Source organism: Schistocerca americana, unplaced genomic scaffold (genome assembly GCF_021461395.2).
Source record: "Schistocerca americana isolate TAMUIC-IGC-003095 unplaced genomic scaffold, iqSchAmer2.1 HiC_scaffold_458, whole genome shotgun sequence".
Classification (NCBI taxonomy): Eukaryota; Metazoa; Arthropoda; class Insecta; order Orthoptera; family Acrididae; genus Schistocerca; species Schistocerca americana.
The window spans coordinates 1-20,447 of NW_025726190.1; the positions used below are offsets into that span (position 1 = coordinate 1).

A 20,447-nucleotide genomic window follows, 5' to 3' on the forward strand; every position below is an offset into this window, starting at 1 on the left:
ACTGTGGCCATCGGTTCACCTCGCGCTGATGCTGGGACTGCAGAAAGCCGTCGCTGAGATCGTGAGTACACAGATGTGCTCGAAAGTGTTGGACAGAGCGAACATTCATTTCTTTTTAAGAATCGCAATTCAATCATTCGAGCGCGGCAAAGGCAGTGGTGCAGCGTTTCTTTTCATAAGATCTCGCAGTTGCTTGGAGGTATGCCCATCGTTTTAAGACGACAGAAAACTAGCGTCAGCGGTGCGTCAGCGGGAAGTCGGTGAAGTCGCCATTGGAGCCATAAGCCAGTAATTACAACATGCGAATCACTCGCACACCACGCAGCTGTACGATAATGCTCGTGCGTGGGCCCGCATAGCTGAGTCGGTAGAGCGTTAGGCTTTCAAACAAAGGGTCCTGGGTTCAAGTCCCTGTCTGGGCGAAAATTAATACACTTTCGTAACGGCTAATGGAAACCCTACGGAAAAGAGTGAGGCCACGCCGTTTTCTGCCATCAGATTGCTTGTAAAGGTGGCGGTTTCACTTGTCGGGAGTCGCTTCTGCCACCGGCAGTCGTGGCCGAGTGGTTAAGGCGTCTGACTTGAAATCAGATTCCCTCTGGGAGCGTAGGTTCGAGTCCTGCCGACTGCGAAAATTTTCTCGCTCTCAAAAGATGGACGTTTCAGCTGCATCCTAGCAGTTGCGTCACTACTAAACACGTGGGTCACCAGCAATGTGCAGTACTATTTGATCCAGGGCGCAGCGTTACAGTCGCGTCCAGAAGCCGCAGCTCATCTCCTCGTATCACAGTCCATTTTAGCTTGCAGACGATGACGTGTAGCAATTTATGAGCTAACGCAAGTCGAATGTTTTACCGTGTGTATCTGCTAGAAACTGCCTCTCATACGGTGGAGAGGCTCACTCCTTCTTGTGTCGTTCTCTGCACATGAGTTGCCCCTGGCATCGATATAGCACGGGTTTTCTAGCGTCAGCGCGGCGTCACGTGAAGTCAGCGAAGTGAATATTACACGAATCGAGTCGACATGTTTGCTTGTTACGATGATGGAAGCAGAAGAAATGTGTGTGGGACTTCACTGCATCGGCTGCTCGCCTTTCAGCGTCCCTGTGTCTTATCAGACGAAGGTGACTGTGAAATTGGCAACGAGGCAGAGTTTGACGAACACATGCAAACAGCACCGTTCAACGTCAGCCGAAATAGCTCAGTTGGGAGAGCGTTAGACTGAAGATCTAAAGGTCCCTGGTTCGATCCCGGGTTTCGGCAGGTACTCGTTTTGATGCGACGCCAATGGAATTGCTCTGCGTTGGTGATAATGCAACTACCGCTGACAACAACAATGACTCTCTCCTGTAGGTGTTCTGGTTGTCTAGTGCATGCCATAAGAGGAACTCACTAGACAACTGACTCCCTTAGAAGCAAAAGAATCAAAAAAGTCCTACCGATTGCGTTCCTTTTTCTGTGTCAGGTGGTGAAGAACGTCTTCAACGGAACCGTGAAATGAGCGAAAACGTGGGAAACATTGCATTCGAAATGCTTGCGAATTTTCCAATTGCCCAGTGAGTGTCGACAAAACATGTAAATTCGCTGCTCCAACGTATGAGACGTAACGACTCCTGCAATTTGTTGTTGCATCGTGTGTCAGCAGTCTTCGGTAGTGTGTTACGAGCTTATCGCGATAAGTTTGCAGACAGCATTTAGGCGACGTTTTATTAGTAACGGCCCCATGCAGCGATTGCACAGCAGTAAAGGACGTGAGTTGTGCATCGTGGGAGGTTTCACAGCGTCGCGTGAGCCCGGATAGCTCAGTCGGTAGAGCATTAGGCTTTTAACCTAAGGGTCCAGGGTTCAAGTCCCTGTCCGGGCGGAAATTTTAATACTTTGGTAGCGATTCGTCTGGTAGCGGTGGAAACGCTACGGAAAATAATGCAGCTACGCCTGTTTCTGACACCACAGTGCTTTAAACAGTAGCAGTTGCATGTGTCGGGACAACACCGCGCTACCGGCAGTCGTGGCCGAGTGGTTAAGGCGTCTGACTCGAAATCAGATTCCCTCTGGGAGCGTAGGTTCGAATCCTACCGGCTGCGTGCGATTTTGCGTAAAGAGGAGCAAAAATTTTCGCACACCTGTGACATGCGTGGGCGAATGCGGGTGCAAACCAGTGACGCCATTCTCAACAAGACGAAAGTTTCCGTTTAAGAATACTGAGTTTCGCGACGACCGCTGCTTACTGTGGCCATCGGTTCACCTCGCGCTGATGCTGGGACTGCAGAAAGCCGTCGCTGAGATCGTGAGTACACAGATGTGCTCGAAAGTGTTGGACAGAGCGAACATTCATTTCTTTTTAAGAATCGCAATTCAATCATTCGAGCGCGGCAAAGGCAGTGGTGCAGCGTTTCTTTTCATAAGATCTCGCAGTTGCTTGGAGGTATGCCCATCGTTTTAAGACGACAGAAAACTAGCGTCAGCGGTGCGTCAGCGGGAAGTCGGTGAAGTCGCCATTGGAGCCATAAGCCAGTAATTACAACATGCGAATCACTCGCACACCACGCAGCTGTACGATAATGCTCGTGCGTGGGCCCGCATAGCTGAGTCGGTAGAGCGTTAGGCTTTCAAACAAAGGGTCCTGGGTTCAAGTCCCTGTCTGGGCGAAAATTAATACACTTTCGTAACGGCTAATGGAAACCCTACGGAAAAGAGTGAGGCCACGCCGTTTTCTGCCATCAGATTGCTTGTAAAGGTGGCGGTTTCACTTGTCGGGAGTCGCTTCTGCCACCGGCAGTCGTGGCCGAGTGGTTAAGGCGTCTGACTTGAAATCAGATTCCCTCTGGGAGCGTAGGTTCGAGTCCTGCCGACTGCGAAAATTTTCTCGCTCTCAAAAGATGGACGTTTCAGCTGCATCCTAGCAGTTGCGTCACTACTAAACACGTGGGTCACCAGCAATGTGCAGTACTATTTGATCCAGGGCGCAGCGTTACAGTCGCGTCCAGAAGCCGCAGCTCATCTCCTCGTATCACAGTCCATTTTAGCTTGCAGACGATGACGTGTAGCAATTTATGAGCTAACGCAAGTCGAATGTTTTACCGTGTGTATCTGCTAGAAACTGCCTCTCATACGGTGGAGAGGCTCACTCCTTCTTGTGTCGTTCTCTGCACATGAGTTGCCCCTGGCATCGATATAGCACGGGTTTTCTAGCGTCAGCGCGGCGTCACGTGAAGTCAGCGAAGTGAATATTACACGAATCGAGTCGACATGTTTGCTTGTTACGATGATGGAAGCAGAAGAAATGTGTGTGGGACTTCACTGCATCGGCTGCTCGCCTTTCAGCGTCCCTGTGTCTTATCAGACGAAGGTGACTGTGAAATTGGCAACGAGGCAGAGTTTGACGAACACATGCAAACAGCACCGTTCAACGTCAGCCGAAATAGCTCAGTTGGGAGAGCGTTAGACTGAAGATCTAAAGGTCCCTGGTTCGATCCCGGGTTTCGGCAGGTACTCGTTTTGATGCGACGCCAATGGAATTGCTCTGCGTTGGTGATAATGCAACTACCGCTGACAACAACAATGACTCTCTCCTGTAGGTGTTCTGGTTGTCTAGTGCATGCCATAAGAGGAACTCACTAGACAACTGACTCCCTTAGAAGCAAAAGAATCAAAAAAGTCCTACCGATTGCGTTCCTTTTTCTGTGTCAGGTGGTGAAGAACGTCTTCAACGGAACCGTGAAATGAGCGAAAACGTGGGAAACATTGCATTCGAAATGCTTGCGAATTTTCCAATTGCCCAGTGAGTGTCGACAAAACATGTAAATTCGCTGCTCCAACGTATGAGACGTAACGACTCCTGCAATTTGTTGTTGCATCGTGTGTCAGCAGTCTTCGGTAGTGTGTTACGAGCTTATCGCGATAAGTTTGCAGACAGCATTTAGGCGACGTTTTATTAGTAACGGCCCCATGCAGCGATTGCACAGCAGTAAAGGACGTGAGTTGTGCATCGTGGGAGGTTTCACAGCGTCGCGTGAGCCCGGATAGCTCAGTCGGTAGAGCATTAGGCTTTTAACCTAAGGGTCCAGGGTTCAAGTCCCTGTCCGGGCGGAAATTTTAATACTTTGGTAGCGATTCGTCTGGTAGCGGTGGAAACGCTACGGAAAATAATGCAGCTACGCCTGTTTCTGACACCACAGTGCTTTAAACAGTAGCAGTTGCATGTGTCGGGACAACACCGCGCTACCGGCAGTCGTGGCCGAGTGGTTAAGGCGTCTGACTCGAAATCAGATTCCCTCTGGGAGCGTAGGTTCGAATCCTACCGGCTGCGTGCGATTTTGCGTAAAGAGGAGCAAAAATTTTCGCACACCTGTGACATGCGTGGGCGAATGCGGGTGCAAACCAGTGACGCCATTCTCAACAAGACGAAAGTTTCCGTTTAAGAATACTGAGTTTCGCGACGACCGCTGCTTACTGTGGCCATCGGTTCACCTCGCGCTGATGCTGGGACTGCAGAAAGCCGTCGCTGAGATCGTGAGTACACAGATGTGCTCGAAAGTGTTGGACAGAGCGAACATTCATTTCTTTTTAAGAATCGCAATTCAATCATTCGAGCGCGGCAAAGGCAGTGGTGCAGCGTTTCTTTTCATAAGATCTCGCAGTTGCTTGGAGGTATGCCCATCGTTTTAAGACGACAGAAAACTAGCGTCAGCGGTGCGTCAGCGGGAAGTCGGTGAAGTCGCCATTGGAGCCATAAGCCAGTAATTACAACATGCGAATCACTCGCACACCACGCAGCTGTACGATAATGCTCGTGCGTGGGCCCGCATAGCTGAGTCGGTAGAGCGTTAGGCTTTCAAACAAAGGGTCCTGGGTTCAAGTCCCTGTCTGGGCGAAAATTAATACACTTTCGTAACGGCTAATGGAAACCCTACGGAAAAGAGTGAGGCCACGCCGTTTTCTGCCATCAGATTGCTTGTAAAGGTGGCGGTTTCACTTGTCGGGAGTCGCTTCTGCCACCGGCAGTCGTGGCCGAGTGGTTAAGGCGTCTGACTTGAAATCAGATTCCCTCTGGGAGCGTAGGTTCGAGTCCTGCCGACTGCGAAAATTTTCTCGCTCTCAAAAGATGGACGTTTCAGCTGCATCCTAGCAGTTGCGTCACTACTAAACACGTGGGTCACCAGCAATGTGCAGTACTATTTGATCCAGGGCGCAGCGTTACAGTCGCGTCCAGAAGCCGCAGCTCATCTCCTCGTATCACAGTCCATTTTAGCTTGCAGACGATGACGTGTAGCAATTTATGAGCTAACGCAAGTCGAATGTTTTACCGTGTGTATCTGCTAGAAACTGCCTCTCATACGGTGGAGAGGCTCACTCCTTCTTGTGTCGTTCTCTGCACATGAGTTGCCCCTGGCATCGATATAGCACGGGTTTTCTAGCGTCAGCGCGGCGTCACGTGAAGTCAGCGAAGTGAATATTACACGAATCGAGTCGACATGTTTGCTTGTTACGATGATGGAAGCAGAAGAAATGTGTGTGGGACTTCACTGCATCGGCTGCTCGCCTTTCAGCGTCCCTGTGTCTTATCAGACGAAGGTGACTGTGAAATTGGCAACGAGGCAGAGTTTGACGAACACATGCAAACAGCACCGTTCAACGTCAGCCGAAATAGCTCAGTTGGGAGAGCGTTAGACTGAAGATCTAAAGGTCCCTGGTTCGATCCCGGGTTTCGGCAGGTACTCGTTTTGATGCGACGCCAATGGAATTGCTCTGCGTTGGTGATAATGCAACTACCGCTGACAACAACAATGACTCTCTCCTGTAGGTGTTCTGGTTGTCTAGTGCATGCCATAAGAGGAACTCACTAGACAACTGACTCCCTTAGAAGCAAAAGAATCAAAAAAGTCCTACCGATTGCGTTCCTTTTTCTGTGTCAGGTGGTGAAGAACGTCTTCAACGGAACCGTGAAATGAGCGAAAACGTGGGAAACATTGCATTCGAAATGCTTGCGAATTTTCCAATTGCCCAGTGAGTGTCGACAAAACATGTAAATTCGCTGCTCCAACGTATGAGACGTAACGACTCCTGCAATTTGTTGTTGCATCGTGTGTCAGCAGTCTTCGGTAGTGTGTTACGAGCTTATCGCGATAAGTTTGCAGACAGCATTTAGGCGACGTTTTATTAGTAACGGCCCCATGCAGCGATTGCACAGCAGTAAAGGACGTGAGTTGTGCATCGTGGGAGGTTTCACAGCGTCGCGTGAGCCCGGATAGCTCAGTCGGTAGAGCATTAGGCTTTTAACCTAAGGGTCCAGGGTTCAAGTCCCTGTCCGGGCGGAAATTTTAATACTTTGGTAGCGATTCGTCTGGTAGCGGTGGAAACGCTACGGAAAATAATGCAGCTACGCCTGTTTCTGACACCACAGTGCTTTAAACAGTAGCAGTTGCATGTGTCGGGACAACACCGCGCTACCGGCAGTCGTGGCCGAGTGGTTAAGGCGTCTGACTCGAAATCAGATTCCCTCTGGGAGCGTAGGTTCGAATCCTACCGGCTGCGTGCGATTTTGCGTAAAGAGGAGCAAAAATTTTCGCACACCTGTGACATGCGTGGGCGAATGCGGGTGCAAACCAGTGACGCCATTCTCAACAAGACGAAAGTTTCCGTTTAAGAATACTGAGTTTCGCGACGACCGCTGCTTACTGTGGCCATCGGTTCACCTCGCGCTGATGCTGGGACTGCAGAAAGCCGTCGCTGAGATCGTGAGTACACAGATGTGCTCGAAAGTGTTGGACAGAGCGAACATTCATTTCTTTTTAAGAATCGCAATTCAATCATTCGAGCGCGGCAAAGGCAGTGGTGCAGCGTTTCTTTTCATAAGATCTCGCAGTTGCTTGGAGGTATGCCCATCGTTTTAAGACGACAGAAAACTAGCGTCAGCGGTGCGTCAGCGGGAAGTCGGTGAAGTCGCCATTGGAGCCATAAGCCAGTAATTACAACATGCGAATCACTCGCACACCACGCAGCTGTACGATAATGCTCGTGCGTGGGCCCGCATAGCTGAGTCGGTAGAGCGTTAGGCTTTCAAACAAAGGGTCCTGGGTTCAAGTCCCTGTCTGGGCGAAAATTAATACACTTTCGTAACGGCTAATGGAAACCCTACGGAAAAGAGTGAGGCCACGCCGTTTTCTGCCATCAGATTGCTTGTAAAGGTGGCGGTTTCACTTGTCGGGAGTCGCTTCTGCCACCGGCAGTCGTGGCCGAGTGGTTAAGGCGTCTGACTTGAAATCAGATTCCCTCTGGGAGCGTAGGTTCGAGTCCTGCCGACTGCGAAAATTTTCTCGCTCTCAAAAGATGGACGTTTCAGCTGCATCCTAGCAGTTGCGTCACTACTAAACACGTGGGTCACCAGCAATGTGCAGTACTATTTGATCCAGGGCGCAGCGTTACAGTCGCGTCCAGAAGCCGCAGCTCATCTCCTCGTATCACAGTCCATTTTAGCTTGCAGACGATGACGTGTAGCAATTTATGAGCTAACGCAAGTCGAATGTTTTACCGTGTGTATCTGCTAGAAACTGCCTCTCATACGGTGGAGAGGCTCACTCCTTCTTGTGTCGTTCTCTGCACATGAGTTGCCCCTGGCATCGATATAGCACGGGTTTTCTAGCGTCAGCGCGGCGTCACGTGAAGTCAGCGAAGTGAATATTACACGAATCGAGTCGACATGTTTGCTTGTTACGATGATGGAAGCAGAAGAAATGTGTGTGGGACTTCACTGCATCGGCTGCTCGCCTTTCAGCGTCCCTGTGTCTTATCAGACGAAGGTGACTGTGAAATTGGCAACGAGGCAGAGTTTGACGAACACATGCAAACAGCACCGTTCAACGTCAGCCGAAATAGCTCAGTTGGGAGAGCGTTAGACTGAAGATCTAAAGGTCCCTGGTTCGATCCCGGGTTTCGGCAGGTACTCGTTTTGATGCGACGCCAATGGAATTGCTCTGCGTTGGTGATAATGCAACTACCGCTGACAACAACAATGACTCTCTCCTGTAGGTGTTCTGGTTGTCTAGTGCATGCCATAAGAGGAACTCACTAGACAACTGACTCCCTTAGAAGCAAAAGAATCAAAAAAGTCCTACCGATTGCGTTCCTTTTTCTGTGTCAGGTGGTGAAGAACGTCTTCAACGGAACCGTGAAATGAGCGAAAACGTGGGAAACATTGCATTCGAAATGCTTGCGAATTTTCCAATTGCCCAGTGAGTGTCGACAAAACATGTAAATTCGCTGCTCCAACGTATGAGACGTAACGACTCCTGCAATTTGTTGTTGCATCGTGTGTCAGCAGTCTTCGGTAGTGTGTTACGAGCTTATCGCGATAAGTTTGCAGACAGCATTTAGGCGACGTTTTATTAGTAACGGCCCCATGCAGCGATTGCACAGCAGTAAAGGACGTGAGTTGTGCATCGTGGGAGGTTTCACAGCGTCGCGTGAGCCCGGATAGCTCAGTCGGTAGAGCATTAGGCTTTTAACCTAAGGGTCCAGGGTTCAAGTCCCTGTCCGGGCGGAAATTTTAATACTTTGGTAGCGATTCGTCTGGTAGCGGTGGAAACGCTACGGAAAATAATGCAGCTACGCCTGTTTCTGACACCACAGTGCTTTAAACAGTAGCAGTTGCATGTGTCGGGACAACACCGCGCTACCGGCAGTCGTGGCCGAGTGGTTAAGGCGTCTGACTCGAAATCAGATTCCCTCTGGGAGCGTAGGTTCGAATCCTACCGGCTGCGTGCGATTTTGCGTAAAGAGGAGCAAAAATTTTCGCACACCTGTGACATGCGTGGGCGAATGCGGGTGCAAACCAGTGACGCCATTCTCAACAAGACGAAAGTTTCCGTTTAAGAATACTGAGTTTCGCGACGACCGCTGCTTACTGTGGCCATCGGTTCACCTCGCGCTGATGCTGGGACTGCAGAAAGCCGTCGCTGAGATCGTGAGTACACAGATGTGCTCGAAAGTGTTGGACAGAGCGAACATTCATTTCTTTTTAAGAATCGCAATTCAATCATTCGAGCGCGGCAAAGGCAGTGGTGCAGCGTTTCTTTTCATAAGATCTCGCAGTTGCTAGGAGGTATGCCCATCGTTTTAAGACGACAGAAAACTAGCGTCAGCGGTGCGTCAGCGGGAAGTCGGTGAAGTCGCCATTGGAGCCGTAAGCCAGTAATTACAACATGCGAATCACTCGCACACCACGCAGCTGTACGATAATGCTCGTGCGTGGGCCCGCATAGCTGAGTCGGTAGAGCGTTAGGCTTTCAAACAAAGGGTCCTGGGTTCAAGTCCCTGTCTGGGCGAAAATTAATACACTTTCGTAACGGCTAATGGAAACCCTACGGAAAAGAGTGAGGCCACGCCGTTTTCTGCCATCAGATTGCTTGTAAAGGTGGCGGTTTCACTTGTCGGGAGTCGCTTCTGCCACCGGCAGTCGTGGCCGAGTGGTTAAGGCGTCTGACTTGAAATCAGATTCCCTCTGGGAGCGTAGGTTCGAGTCCTGCCGACTGCGAAAATTTTCTCGCTCTCAAAAGATGGACGTTTCAGCTGCATCCTAGCAGTTGCGTCACTACTAAACACGTGGGTCACCAGCAATGTGCAGTACTATTTGATCCAGGGCGCAGCGTTACAGTCGCGTCCAGAAGCCGCAGCTCATCTCCTCGTATCACAGTCCATTTTAGCTTGCAGACGATGACGTGTAGCAATTTATGAGCTAACGCAAGTCGAATGTTTTACCGTGTGTATCTGCTAGAAACTGCCTCTCATACGGTGGAGAGGCTCACTCCTTCTTGTGTCGTTCTCTGCACATGAGTTGCCCCTGGCATCGATATAGCACGGGTTTTCTAGCGTCAGCGCGGCGTCACGTGAAGTCAGCGAAGTGAATATTACACGAATCGAGTCGACATGTTTGCTTGTTACGATGATGGAAGCAGAAGAAATGTGTGTGGGACTTCACTGCATCGGCTGCTCGCCTTTCAGCGTCCCTGTGTCTTATCAGACGAAGGTGACTGTGAAATTGGCAACGAGGCAGAGTTTGACGAACACATGCAAACAGCACCGTTCAACGTCAGCCGAAATAGCTCAGTTGGGAGAGCGTTAGACTGAAGATCTAAAGGTCCCTGGTTCGATCCCGGGTTTCGGCAGGTACTCGTTTTGATGCGACGCCAATGGAATTGCTCTGCGTTGGTGATAATGCAACTACCGCTGACAACAACAATGACTCTCTCCTGTAGGTGTTCTGGTTGTCTAGTGCATGCCATAAGAGGAACTCACTAGACAACTGACTCCCTTAGAAGCAAAAGAATCAAAAAAGTCCTACCGATTGCGTTCCTTTTTCTGTGTCAGGTGGTGAAGAACGTCTTCAACGGAACCGTGAAATGAGCGAAAACGTGGGAAACATTGCATTCGAAATGCTTGCGAATTTTCCAATTGCCCAGTGAGTGTCGACAAAACATGTAAATTCGCTGCTCCAACGTATGAGACGTAACGACTCCTGCAATTTGTTGTTGCATCGTGTGTCAGCAGTCTTCGGTAGTGTGTTACGAGCTTATCGCGATAAGTTTGCAGACAGCATTTAGGCGACGTTTTATTAGTAACGGCCCCATGCAGCGATTGCACAGCAGTAAAGGACGTGAGTTGTGCATCGTGGGAGGTTTCACAGCGTCGCGTGAGCCCGGATAGCTCAGTCGGTAGAGCATTAGGCTTTTAACCTAAGGGTCCAGGGTTCAAGTCCCTGTCCGGGCGGAAATTTTAATACTTTGGTAGCGATTCGTCTGGTAGCGGTGGAAACGCTACGGAAAATAATGCAGCTACGCCTGTTTCTGACACCACAGTGCTTTAAACAGTAGCAGTTGCATGTGTCGGGACAACACCGCGCTACCGGCAGTCGTGGCCGAGTGGTTAAGGCGTCTGACTCGAAATCAGATTCCCTCTGGGAGCGTAGGTTCGAATCCTACCGGCTGCGTGCGATTTTGCGTAAAGAGGAGCAAAAATTTTCGCACACCTGTGACATGCGTGGGCGAATGCGGGTGCAAACCAGTGACGCCATTCTCAACAAGACGAAAGTTTCCGTTTAAGAATACTGAGTTTCGCGACGACCGCTGCTTACTGTGGCCATCGGTTCACCTCGCGCTGATGCTGGGACTGCAGAAAGCCGTCGCTGAGATCGTGAGTACACAGATGTGCTCGAAAGTGTTGGACAGAGCGAACATTCATTTCTTTTTAAGAATCGCAATTCAATCATTCGAGCGCGGCAAAGGCAGTGGTGCAGCGTTTCTTTTCATAAGATCTCGCAGTTGCTTGGAGGTATGCCCATCGTTTTAAGACGACAGAAAACTAGCGTCAGCGGTGCGTCAGCGGGAAGTCGGTGAAGTCGCCATTGGAGCCATAAGCCAGTAATTACAACATGCGAATCACTCGCACACCACGCAGCTGTACGATAATGCTCGTGCGTGGGCCCGCATAGCTGAGTCGGTAGAGCGTTAGGCTTTCAAACAAAGGGTCCTGGGTTCAAGTCCCTGTCTGGGCGAAAATTAATACACTTTCGTAACGGCTAATGGAAACCCTACGGAAAAGAGTGAGGCCACGCCGTTTTCTGCCATCAGATTGCTTGTAAAGGTGGCGGTTTCACTTGTCGGGAGTCGCTTCTGCCACCGGCAGTCGTGGCCGAGTGGTTAAGGCGTCTGACTTGAAATCAGATTCCCTCTGGGAGCGTAGGTTCGAGTCCTGCCGACTGCGAAAATTTTCTCGCTCTCAAAAGATGGACGTTTCAGCTGCATCCTAGCAGTTGCGTCACTACTAAACACGTGGGTCACCAGCAATGTGCAGTACTATTTGATCCAGGGCGCAGCGTTACAGTCGCGTCCAGAAGCCGCAGCTCATCTCCTCGTATCACAGTCCATTTTAGCTTGCAGACGATGACGTGTAGCAATTTATGAGCTAACGCAAGTCGAATGTTTTACCGTGTGTATCTGCTAGAAACTGCCTCTCATACGGTGGAGAGGCTCACTCCTTCTTGTGTCGTTCTCTGCACATGAGTTGCCCCTGGCATCGATATAGCACGGGTTTTCTAGCGTCAGCGCGGCGTCACGTGAAGTCAGCGAAGTGAATATTACACGAATCGAGTCGACATGTTTGCTTGTTACGATGATGGAAGCAGAAGAAATGTGTGTGGGACTTCACTGCATCGGCTGCTCGCCTTTCAGCGTCCCTGTGTCTTATCAGACGAAGGTGACTGTGAAATTGGCAACGAGGCAGAGTTTGACGAACACATGCAAACAGCACCGTTCAACGTCAGCCGAAATAGATCAGTTGGGAGAGCGTTAGACTGAAGATCTAAAGGTCCCTGGTTCGATCCCGGGTTTCGGCAGGTACTCGTTTTGATGCGACGCCAATGGAATTGCTCTGCGTTGGTGATAATGCAACTACCGCTGACAACAACAATGACTCTCTCCTGTAGGTGTTCTGGTTGTCTAGTGCATGCCATAAGAGGAACTCACTAGACAACTGACTCCCTTAGAAGCAAAAGAATCAAAAAAGTCCTACCGATTGCGTTCCTTTTTCTGTGTCAGGTGGTGAAGAACGTCTTCAACGGAACCGTGAAATGAGCGAAAACGTGGGAAACATTGCATTCGAAATGCTTGCGAATTTTCCAATTGCCCAGTGAGTGTCGACAAAACATGTAAATTCGCTGCTCCAACGTATGAGACGTAACGACTCCTGCAATTTGTTGTTGCATCGTGTGTCAGCAGTCTTCGGTAGTGTGTTACGAGCTTATCGCGATAAGTTTGCAGACAGCATTTAGGCGACGTTTTATTAGTAACGGCCCCATGCAGCGATTGCACAGCAGTAAAGGACGTGAGTTGTGCATCGTGGGAGGTTTCACAGCGTCGCGTGAGCCCGGATAGCTCAGTCGGTAGAGCATTAGGCTTTTAACCTAAGGGTCCAGGGTTCAAGTCCCTGTCCGGGCGGAAATTTTAATACTTTGGTAGCGATTCGTCTGGTAGCGGTGGAAACGCTACGGAAAATAATGCAGCTACGCCTGTTTCTGACACCACAGTGCTTTAAACAGTAGCAGTTGCATGTGTCGGGACAACACCGCGCTACCGGCAGTCGTGGCCGAGTGGTTAAGGCGTCTGACTCGAAATCAGATTCCCTCTGGGAGCGTAGGTTCGAATCCTACCGGCTGCGTGCGATTTTGCGTAAAGAGGAGCAAAAATTTTCGCACACCTGTGACATGCGTGGGCGAATGCGGGTGCAAACCAGTGACGCCATTCTCAACAAGACGAAAGTTTCCGTTTAAGAACACTGAGTTTCGCGACGACCGCTGCTTACTGTGGCCATCGGTTCACCTCGCGCTGATGCTGGGACTGCAGAAAGCCGTCGCTGAGATCGTGAGTACACAGATGTGCTCGAAAGTGTTGGACAGAGCGAACATTCATTTCTTTTTAAGAATCGCAATTCAATCATTCGAGCGCGGCAAAGGCAGTGGTGCAGCGTTTCTTTTCATAAGATCTCGCAGTTGCTTGGAGGTATGCCCATCGTTTTAAGACGACAGAAAACTAGCGTCAGCGGTGCGTCAGCGGGAAGTCGGTGAAGTCGCCATTGGAGCCATAAGCCAGTAATTACAACATGCGAATCACTCGCACACCACGCAGCTGTACGATAATGCTCGTGCGTGGGCCCGCATAGCTGAGTCGGTAGAGCGTTAGGCTTTCAAACAAAGGGTCCTGGGTTCAAGTCCCTGTCTGGGCGAAAATTAATACACTTTCGTAACGGCTAATGGAAACCTTACGGAAAAGAGTGAGGCCACGCCGTTTTCTGCCATCAGATTGCTTGTAAAGGTGGCGGTTTCACTTGTCGGGAGTCGCTTCTGCCACCGGCAGTCGTGGCCGAGTGGTTAAGGCGTCTGACTTGAAATCAGATTCCCTCTGGGAGCGTAGGTTCGAGTCCTGCCGACTGCGAAAATTTTCTCGCTCTCAAAAGATGGACGTTTCAGCTGCATCCTAGCAGTTGCGTCACTACTAAACACGTGGGTCACCAGCAATGTGCAGTACTATTTGATCCAGGGCGCAGCGTTACAGTCGCGTCCAGAAGCCGCAGCTCATCTCCTCGTATCACAGTCCATTTTAGCTTGCAGACGATGACGTGTAGCAATTTATGAGCTAACGCAAGTCGAATGTTTTACCGTGTGTATCTGCTAGAAACTGCCTCTCATACGGTGGAGAGGCTCACTCCTTCTTGTGTCGTTCTCTGCACATGAGTTGCCCCTGGCATCGATATAGCACGGGTTTTCTAGCGTCAGCGCGGCGTCACGTGAAGTCAGCGAAGTGAATATTACACGAATCGAGTCGACATGTTTGCTTGTTACGATGATGGAAGCAGAAGAAATGTGTGTGGGACTTCACTGCATCGGCTGCTCGCCTTTCAGCGTCCCTGTGTCTTATCAGACGAAGGTGACTGTGAAATTGGCAACGAGGCAGAGTTTGACGAACACATGCAAACAGCACCGTTCAACGTCAGCCGAAATAGCTCAGTTGGGAGAGCGTTAGACTGAAGATCTAAAGGTCCCTGGTTCGATCCCGGGTTTCGGCAGGTACTCGTTTTGATGCGACGCCAATGGAATTGCTCTGCGTTGGTGATAATGCAACTACCGCTGACAACAACAATGACTCTCTCCTGTAGGTGTTCTGGTTGTCTAGTGCATGCCATAAGAGGAACTCACTAGACAACTGACTCCCTTAGAAGCAAAAGAATCAAAAAAGTCCTACCGACTGCGTTCCTTTTTCTGTGTCAGGTGGTGAAGAACGTCTTCAACGGAACCGTGAAATGAGCGAAAACGTGGGAAACATTGCATTCGAAATGCTTGCGAATTTTCCAATTGCCCAGTGAGTGTCGACAAAACATGTAAATTCGCTGCTCCAACGTATGAGACGTAACGACTCCTGCAATTTGTTGTTGCATCGTGTGTCAGCAGTCTTCGGTAGTGTGTTACGAGCTTATCGCGATAAGTTTGCAGACAGCATTTAGGCGACGTTTTATTAGTAACGGCCCCATGCAGCGATTGCACAGCAGTAAAGGACGTGAGTTGTGCATCGTGGGAGGTTTCACAGCGTCGCGTGAGCCCGGATAGCTCAGTCGGTAGAGCATTAGGCTTTTAACCTAAGGGTCCAGGGTTCAAGTCCCTGTCCGGGCGGAAATTTTAATACTTTGGTAGCGATTCGTCTGGTAGCGGTGGAAACGCTACGGAAAATAATGCAGCTACGCCTGTTTCTGACACCACAGTGCTTTAAACAGTAGCAGTTGCATGTGTCGGGACAACACCGCGCTACCGGCAGTCGTGGCCGAGTGGTTAAGGCGTCTGACTCGAAATCAGATTCCCTCTGGGAGCGTAGGTTCGAATCCTACCGGCTGCGTGCGATTTTGCGTAAAGAGGAGCAAAAATTTTCGCACACCTGTGACATGCGTGGGCGAATGCGGGTGCAAACCAGTGACGCCATTCTCAACAAGACGAAAGTTTCCGTTTAAGAATACTGAGTTTCGCGACGACCGCTGCTTACTGTGGCCATCGGTTCACCTCGCGCTGATGCTGGGACTGCAGAAAGCCGTCGCTGAGATCGTGAGTACACAGATGTGCTCGAAAGTGTTGGACAGAGCGAACATTCATTTCTTTTTAAGAATCGCAATTCAATCATTCGAGCGCGGCAAAGGCAGTGGTGCAGCGTTTCTTTTCATAAGATCTCGCAGTTGCTTGGAGGTATGCCCATCGTTTTAAGACGACAGAAAACTAGCGTCAGCGGTGCGTCAGCGGGAAGTCGGTGAAGTCGCCATTGGAGCCATAAGCCAGTAATTACAACATGCGAATCACTCGCACACCACGCAGCTGTACGATAATGCTCGTGCGTGGGCCCGCATAGCTGAGTCGGTAGAGCGTTAGGCTTTCAAACAAAGGGTCCTGGGTTCAAGTCCCTGTCTGGGCGAAAATTAATACACTTTCGTAACGGCTAATGGAAACCCTACGGAAAAGAGTGAGGCCACGCCGTTTTCTGCCATCAGATTGCTTGTAAAGGTGGCGGTTTCACTTGTCGGGAGTCGCTTCTGCCACCGGCAGTCGTGGCCGAGTGGTTAAGGCGTCTGACTTGAAATCAGATTCCCTCTGGGAGCGTAGGTTCGAGTCCTGCCGACTGCGAAAATTTTCTCGCTCTCAAAAGATGGACGTTTCAGCTGCATCCTAGCAGTTGCGTCACTACTAAACACGTGGGTCACCAGCAATGTGCAGTACTATTTGATCCAGGGCGCAGCGTTACAGTCGCGTCCAGAAGCCGCAGCTCATCTCCTCGTATCACAGTCCATTTTAGCTTGCAGACGATGACGTGTAGCAATTTATGAGCTAACGCAAGTCGAATGTTTTACCGTGTGTATCTGCTAGAAACTGCCTCTCATACGGTGGAGAGGCTCACTCCTTCTTGTGTCGTTCTCTGCACATGAGTTGCCCCTGGCATCGATATAGCACGGGTTTTCTAGCGTCAGCGCGGCGTCACGTGAAGTCAGCGAAGTGAATATTACACGAATCGAGTCGACATGTTTGCTTGTTACGATGATGGAAGCAGAAGAAATGTGTGTGGGACTTCACTGCATCGGCTGCTCGCCTTTCAGCGTCCCTGTGTCTTATCAGACGAAGGTGACTGTGAAATTGGCAACGAGGCAGAGTTTGACGAACACATGCAAACAGCACCGTTCAACGTCAGCCGAAATAGATCAGTTGGGAGAGCGTTAGACTGAAGATCTAAAGGTCCCTGGTTCGATCCCGGGTTTCGGCAGGTACTCGTTTTGATGCGACGCCAATGGAATTGCTCTGCGTTGGTGATAATGCAACTACCGCTGACAACAACAATGACTCTCTCCTGTAGGTGTTCTGGTTGTCTAGTGCATGCCATAAGAGGAACTCACTAGACAACTGACTCCCTTAGAAGCAAAAGAATCAAAAAAGTCCTACCGATTGCGTTCCTTTTTCTGTGTCAGGTGGTGAAGAACGTCTTCAACGGAACCGTGAAATGAGCGAAAACGTGGGAAACATTGCATTCGAAATGCTTGCGAATTTTCCAATTGCCCAGTGAGTGTCGACAAAACATGTAAATTCGCTGCTCCAACGTATGAGACGTAACGACTCCTGCAATTTGTTGTTGCATCGTGTGTCAGCAGTCTTCGGTAGTGTGTTACGAGCTTATCGCGATAAGTTTGCAGACAGCATTTAGGCGACGTTTTATTAGTAACGGCCCCATGCAGCGATTGCACAGCAGTAAAGGACGTGAGTTGTGCATCGTGGGAGGTTTCACAGCGTCGCGTGAGCCCGGATAGCTCAGTCGGTAGAGCATTAGGCTTTTAACCTAAGGGTCCAGGGTTCAAGTCCCTGTCCGGGCGGAAATTTTAATACTTTGGTAGCGATTCGTCTGGTAGCGGTGGAAACGCTACGGAAAATAATGCAGCTACGCCTGTTTCTGACACCACAGTGCTTTAAACAGTAGCAGTTGCATGTGTCGGGACAACACCGCGCTACCGGCAGTCGTGGCCGAGTGGTTAAGGCGTCTGACTCGAAATCAGATTCCCTCTGGGAGCGTAGGTTCGAATCCTACCGGCTGCGTGCGATTTTGCGTAAAGAGGAGCAAAAATTTTCGCACACCTGTGACATGCGTGGGCGAATGCGGGTGCAAACCAGTGACGCCATTCTCAACAAGACGAAAGTTTCCGTTTAAGAACACTGAGTTTCGCGACGACCGCTGCTTACTGTGGCCATCGGTTCACCTCGCGCTGATGCTGGGACTGCAGAAAGCCGTCGCTGAGATCGTGAGTACACAGATGTGCTCGAAAGTGTTGGACAGAGCGAACATTCATTTCTTTTTAAGAATCGCAATTCAATCATTCGAGCGCGGCAAAGGCAGTGGTGCAGCGTTTCTTTTCATAAGATCTCGCAGTTGCTTGGAGGTATGCCCATCGTTTTAAGACGACAGAAAACTAGCGTCAGCGGTGCGTCAGTGGGAAGTCGGTGAAGTCGCCATTGGAGCCATAAGCCAGTAATTACAACATGCGAATCACTCGCACACCACGCAGCTGTACGATAATGCTCGTGCGTGGGCCCGCATAGCTGAGTCGGTAGAGCGTTAGGCTTTCAAACAAAGGGTCCTGGGTTCAAGTCCCTGTCTGGGCGAAAATTAATACACTTTCGTAACGGCTAATGGAAACCCTACGGAAAAGAGTGAGGCCACGCCGTTTTCTGCCATCAGATTGCTTGTAAAGGTGGCGGTTTCACTTGTCGGGAGTCGCTTCTGCCACCGGCAGTCGTGGCCGAGTGGTTAAGGCGTCTGACTTGAAATCAGATTCCCTCTGGGAGCGTAGGTTCGAGTCCTGCCGACTGCGAAAATTTTCTCGCTCTCAAAAGATGGACGTTTCAGCTGCATCCTAGCAGTTGCGTCACTACTAAACACGTGGGTCACCAGCAATGTGCAGTACTATTTGATCCAGGGCGCAGCGTTACAGTCGCGTCCAGAAGCCGCAGCTCATCTCCTCGTATCACAGTCCATTTTAGCTTGCAGACGATGACGTGTAGCAATTTATGAGCTAACGCAAGTCGAATGTTTTACCGTGTGTATCTGCTAGAAACTGCCTCTCATACGGTGGAGAGGCTCACTCCTTCTTGTGTCGTTCTCTGCACATGAGTTGCCCCTGGCATCGATATAGCACGGGTTTTCTAGCGTCAGCGCGGCGTCACGTGAAGTCAGCGAAGTGAATATTACACGAATCGAGTCGACATGTTTGCTTGTTACGATGATGGAAGCAGAAGAAATGTGTGTGGGACTTCACTGCATCGGCTGCTCGCCTTTCAGCGTCCCTGTGTCTTATCAGACGAAGGTGACTGTGAAATTGGCAACGAGGCAGAGTTTGACGAACACATGCAAACAGCACCGTTCAACGTCAGCCGAAATAGCTCAGTTGGGAGAGCGTTAGACTGAAGATCTAAAGGTCCCTGGTTCGATCCCGGGTTTCGGCAGGTACTCGTTTTGATGCGACGCCAATGGAATTGCTCTGCGTTGGTGATAATGCAACTACCGCTGACAACAACAATGACTCTCTCCTGTAGGTGTTCTGGTTGTCTAGTGCATGCCATAAGAGGAACTCACTAGACAACTGACTCCCTTAGAAGCAAAAGAATCAAAAAAGTCCTACCGACTGCGTTCCTTTTTCTGTGTCAGGTGGTGAAGAACGTCTTCAACGGAACCGTGAAATGAGCGAAAACGTGGGAAACATTGCATTCGAAATGCTTGCGAATTTTCCAATTGCCCAGTGAGTGTCGACAAAACATGTAAATTCGCTGCTCCAACGTATGAGACGTAACGACTCCTGCAATTTGTTGTTGCATCGTGTGTCAGCAGTCTTCGGTAGTGTGTTACGAGCTTATCGCGATAAGTTTGCAGACAGCATTTAGGCGACGTTTTATTAGTAACGGCCCCATGCAGCGATTGCACAGCAGTAAAGGACGTGAGTTGTGCATCGTGGGAGGTTTCACAGCGTCGCGTGAGCCCGGATAGCTCAGTCGGTAGAGCATTAGGCTTTTAACCTAAGGGTCCAGGGTTCAAGTCCCTGTCCGGGCGGAAATTTTAATACTTTGGTAGCGATTCGTCTGGTAGCGGTGGAAACGCTACGGAAAATAATGCAGCTACGCCTGTTTCTGACACCACAGTGCTTTAAACAGTAGCAGTTGCATGTGTCGGGACAACACCGCGCTACCGGCAGTCGTGGCCGAGTGGTTAAGGCGTCTGACTCGAAATCAGATTCCCTCTGGGAGCGTAGGTTCGAATCCTACCGGCTGCGTGCGATTTTGCGTAAAGAGGAGCAAAAATTTTCGCACACCTGTGACATGCGTGGGCGAATGCGGGTGCAAACCAGTGACGCCATTCTCAACAAGACGAAAGTTTCCGTTTAAGAATACTGAGTTTCGCGACGACCGCTGCTTACTGTGGCCATCGGTTCACCTCGCGCTGATGCTGGGACTGCAGAAAGCCGTCGCTGAGATCGTGAGTACACAGATGTGCTCGAAAGTGTTGGACAGAGCGAACATTCATTTCTTTTTAAGAATCGCAATTCAATCATTCGAGCGCGGCAAAGGCAGTGGTGCAGCGTTTCTTTTCATAAGATCTCGCAGTTGCTTGGAGGTATGCCCATCGTTTTAAGACGACAGAAAACTAGCGTCAGCGGTGCGTCAGTGGGAAGTCGGTGAAGTCGCCATTGGAGCCATAAGCCAGTAATTACAACATGCGAATCACTCGCACACCACGCAGCTGTACGATAATGCTCGTGCGTGGGCCCGCATAGCTGAGTCGGTAGAGCGTTAGGCTTTCAAACAAAGGGTCCTGGGTTCAAGTCCCTGTCTGGGCG

General features: G+C 50.2%; 36 non-coding genes across 36 annotated transcripts; all 36 read left to right on the top strand.

The window, feature by feature from the left end:
* The first annotated feature begins 549 nt into the window (after positions 1-549).
* Trnas-uga lies at positions 550-631 on the top strand. Its single transcript has one exon. It is a non-coding gene; the product is annotated as a tRNA-Ser (tRNA).
* Positions 632-1,189: 558 nt separating this feature from the next.
* Trnaf-gaa lies at positions 1,190-1,262 on the top strand. Its single transcript has one exon. It is a non-coding gene; the product is annotated as a tRNA-Phe (tRNA).
* A 528-nt stretch (positions 1,263-1,790) lies between these two features.
* On the top strand, positions 1,791-1,863 carry Trnak-uuu. Its single transcript has one exon. It is a non-coding gene; the product is annotated as a tRNA-Lys (tRNA).
* A 138-nt stretch (positions 1,864-2,001) lies between these two features.
* Positions 2,002-2,083, top strand: Trnas-cga. The gene has a single exon. It is a non-coding gene; the product is annotated as a tRNA-Ser (tRNA).
* Positions 2,084-2,774: 691 nt separating this feature from the next.
* Positions 2,775-2,856, top strand: Trnas-uga. Its single transcript has one exon. It is a non-coding gene; the product is annotated as a tRNA-Ser (tRNA).
* Positions 2,857-3,414: 558 nt separating this feature from the next.
* Positions 3,415-3,487, top strand: Trnaf-gaa. Its single transcript has one exon. It is a non-coding gene; the product is annotated as a tRNA-Phe (tRNA).
* A 528-nt stretch (positions 3,488-4,015) lies between these two features.
* Trnak-uuu lies at positions 4,016-4,088 on the top strand. The gene has a single exon. It is a non-coding gene; the product is annotated as a tRNA-Lys (tRNA).
* A 138-nt stretch (positions 4,089-4,226) lies between these two features.
* Positions 4,227-4,308, top strand: Trnas-cga. Its single transcript has one exon. It is a non-coding gene; the product is annotated as a tRNA-Ser (tRNA).
* Positions 4,309-4,999: 691 nt separating this feature from the next.
* On the top strand, positions 5,000-5,081 carry Trnas-uga. Its single transcript has one exon. It is a non-coding gene; the product is annotated as a tRNA-Ser (tRNA).
* Positions 5,082-5,639: 558 nt separating this feature from the next.
* Trnaf-gaa lies at positions 5,640-5,712 on the top strand. Its single transcript has one exon. It is a non-coding gene; the product is annotated as a tRNA-Phe (tRNA).
* A 528-nt stretch (positions 5,713-6,240) lies between these two features.
* On the top strand, positions 6,241-6,313 carry Trnak-uuu. The gene has a single exon. It is a non-coding gene; the product is annotated as a tRNA-Lys (tRNA).
* A 138-nt stretch (positions 6,314-6,451) lies between these two features.
* Trnas-cga lies at positions 6,452-6,533 on the top strand. Its single transcript has one exon. It is a non-coding gene; the product is annotated as a tRNA-Ser (tRNA).
* Positions 6,534-7,224: 691 nt separating this feature from the next.
* On the top strand, positions 7,225-7,306 carry Trnas-uga. Its single transcript has one exon. It is a non-coding gene; the product is annotated as a tRNA-Ser (tRNA).
* Positions 7,307-7,864: 558 nt separating this feature from the next.
* Trnaf-gaa lies at positions 7,865-7,937 on the top strand. The gene has a single exon. It is a non-coding gene; the product is annotated as a tRNA-Phe (tRNA).
* A 528-nt stretch (positions 7,938-8,465) lies between these two features.
* On the top strand, positions 8,466-8,538 carry Trnak-uuu. The gene has a single exon. It is a non-coding gene; the product is annotated as a tRNA-Lys (tRNA).
* A 138-nt stretch (positions 8,539-8,676) lies between these two features.
* Positions 8,677-8,758, top strand: Trnas-cga. The gene has a single exon. It is a non-coding gene; the product is annotated as a tRNA-Ser (tRNA).
* A 691-nt stretch (positions 8,759-9,449) lies between these two features.
* Positions 9,450-9,531, top strand: Trnas-uga. The gene has a single exon. It is a non-coding gene; the product is annotated as a tRNA-Ser (tRNA).
* Positions 9,532-10,089: 558 nt separating this feature from the next.
* Trnaf-gaa lies at positions 10,090-10,162 on the top strand. The gene has a single exon. It is a non-coding gene; the product is annotated as a tRNA-Phe (tRNA).
* Positions 10,163-10,690: 528 nt separating this feature from the next.
* Positions 10,691-10,763, top strand: Trnak-uuu. The gene has a single exon. It is a non-coding gene; the product is annotated as a tRNA-Lys (tRNA).
* Positions 10,764-10,901: 138 nt separating this feature from the next.
* On the top strand, positions 10,902-10,983 carry Trnas-cga. Its single transcript has one exon. It is a non-coding gene; the product is annotated as a tRNA-Ser (tRNA).
* Positions 10,984-11,674: 691 nt separating this feature from the next.
* Positions 11,675-11,756, top strand: Trnas-uga. Its single transcript has one exon. It is a non-coding gene; the product is annotated as a tRNA-Ser (tRNA).
* Positions 11,757-12,314: 558 nt separating this feature from the next.
* On the top strand, positions 12,315-12,387 carry Trnaf-gaa. Its single transcript has one exon. It is a non-coding gene; the product is annotated as a tRNA-Phe (tRNA).
* Positions 12,388-12,915: 528 nt separating this feature from the next.
* Positions 12,916-12,988, top strand: Trnak-uuu. Its single transcript has one exon. It is a non-coding gene; the product is annotated as a tRNA-Lys (tRNA).
* A 138-nt stretch (positions 12,989-13,126) lies between these two features.
* Positions 13,127-13,208, top strand: Trnas-cga. The gene has a single exon. It is a non-coding gene; the product is annotated as a tRNA-Ser (tRNA).
* A 691-nt stretch (positions 13,209-13,899) lies between these two features.
* Positions 13,900-13,981, top strand: Trnas-uga. Its single transcript has one exon. It is a non-coding gene; the product is annotated as a tRNA-Ser (tRNA).
* Positions 13,982-14,539: 558 nt separating this feature from the next.
* Trnaf-gaa lies at positions 14,540-14,612 on the top strand. Its single transcript has one exon. It is a non-coding gene; the product is annotated as a tRNA-Phe (tRNA).
* A 528-nt stretch (positions 14,613-15,140) lies between these two features.
* Positions 15,141-15,213, top strand: Trnak-uuu. Its single transcript has one exon. It is a non-coding gene; the product is annotated as a tRNA-Lys (tRNA).
* A 138-nt stretch (positions 15,214-15,351) lies between these two features.
* Positions 15,352-15,433, top strand: Trnas-cga. Its single transcript has one exon. It is a non-coding gene; the product is annotated as a tRNA-Ser (tRNA).
* A 691-nt stretch (positions 15,434-16,124) lies between these two features.
* Positions 16,125-16,206, top strand: Trnas-uga. The gene has a single exon. It is a non-coding gene; the product is annotated as a tRNA-Ser (tRNA).
* A 558-nt stretch (positions 16,207-16,764) lies between these two features.
* On the top strand, positions 16,765-16,837 carry Trnaf-gaa. Its single transcript has one exon. It is a non-coding gene; the product is annotated as a tRNA-Phe (tRNA).
* Positions 16,838-17,365: 528 nt separating this feature from the next.
* Positions 17,366-17,438, top strand: Trnak-uuu. Its single transcript has one exon. It is a non-coding gene; the product is annotated as a tRNA-Lys (tRNA).
* Positions 17,439-17,576: 138 nt separating this feature from the next.
* On the top strand, positions 17,577-17,658 carry Trnas-cga. Its single transcript has one exon. It is a non-coding gene; the product is annotated as a tRNA-Ser (tRNA).
* A 691-nt stretch (positions 17,659-18,349) lies between these two features.
* On the top strand, positions 18,350-18,431 carry Trnas-uga. Its single transcript has one exon. It is a non-coding gene; the product is annotated as a tRNA-Ser (tRNA).
* A 558-nt stretch (positions 18,432-18,989) lies between these two features.
* Positions 18,990-19,062, top strand: Trnaf-gaa. The gene has a single exon. It is a non-coding gene; the product is annotated as a tRNA-Phe (tRNA).
* A 528-nt stretch (positions 19,063-19,590) lies between these two features.
* Trnak-uuu lies at positions 19,591-19,663 on the top strand. Its single transcript has one exon. It is a non-coding gene; the product is annotated as a tRNA-Lys (tRNA).
* A 138-nt stretch (positions 19,664-19,801) lies between these two features.
* On the top strand, positions 19,802-19,883 carry Trnas-cga. The gene has a single exon. It is a non-coding gene; the product is annotated as a tRNA-Ser (tRNA).
* Positions 19,884-20,447: the final 564 nt, after the last annotated feature.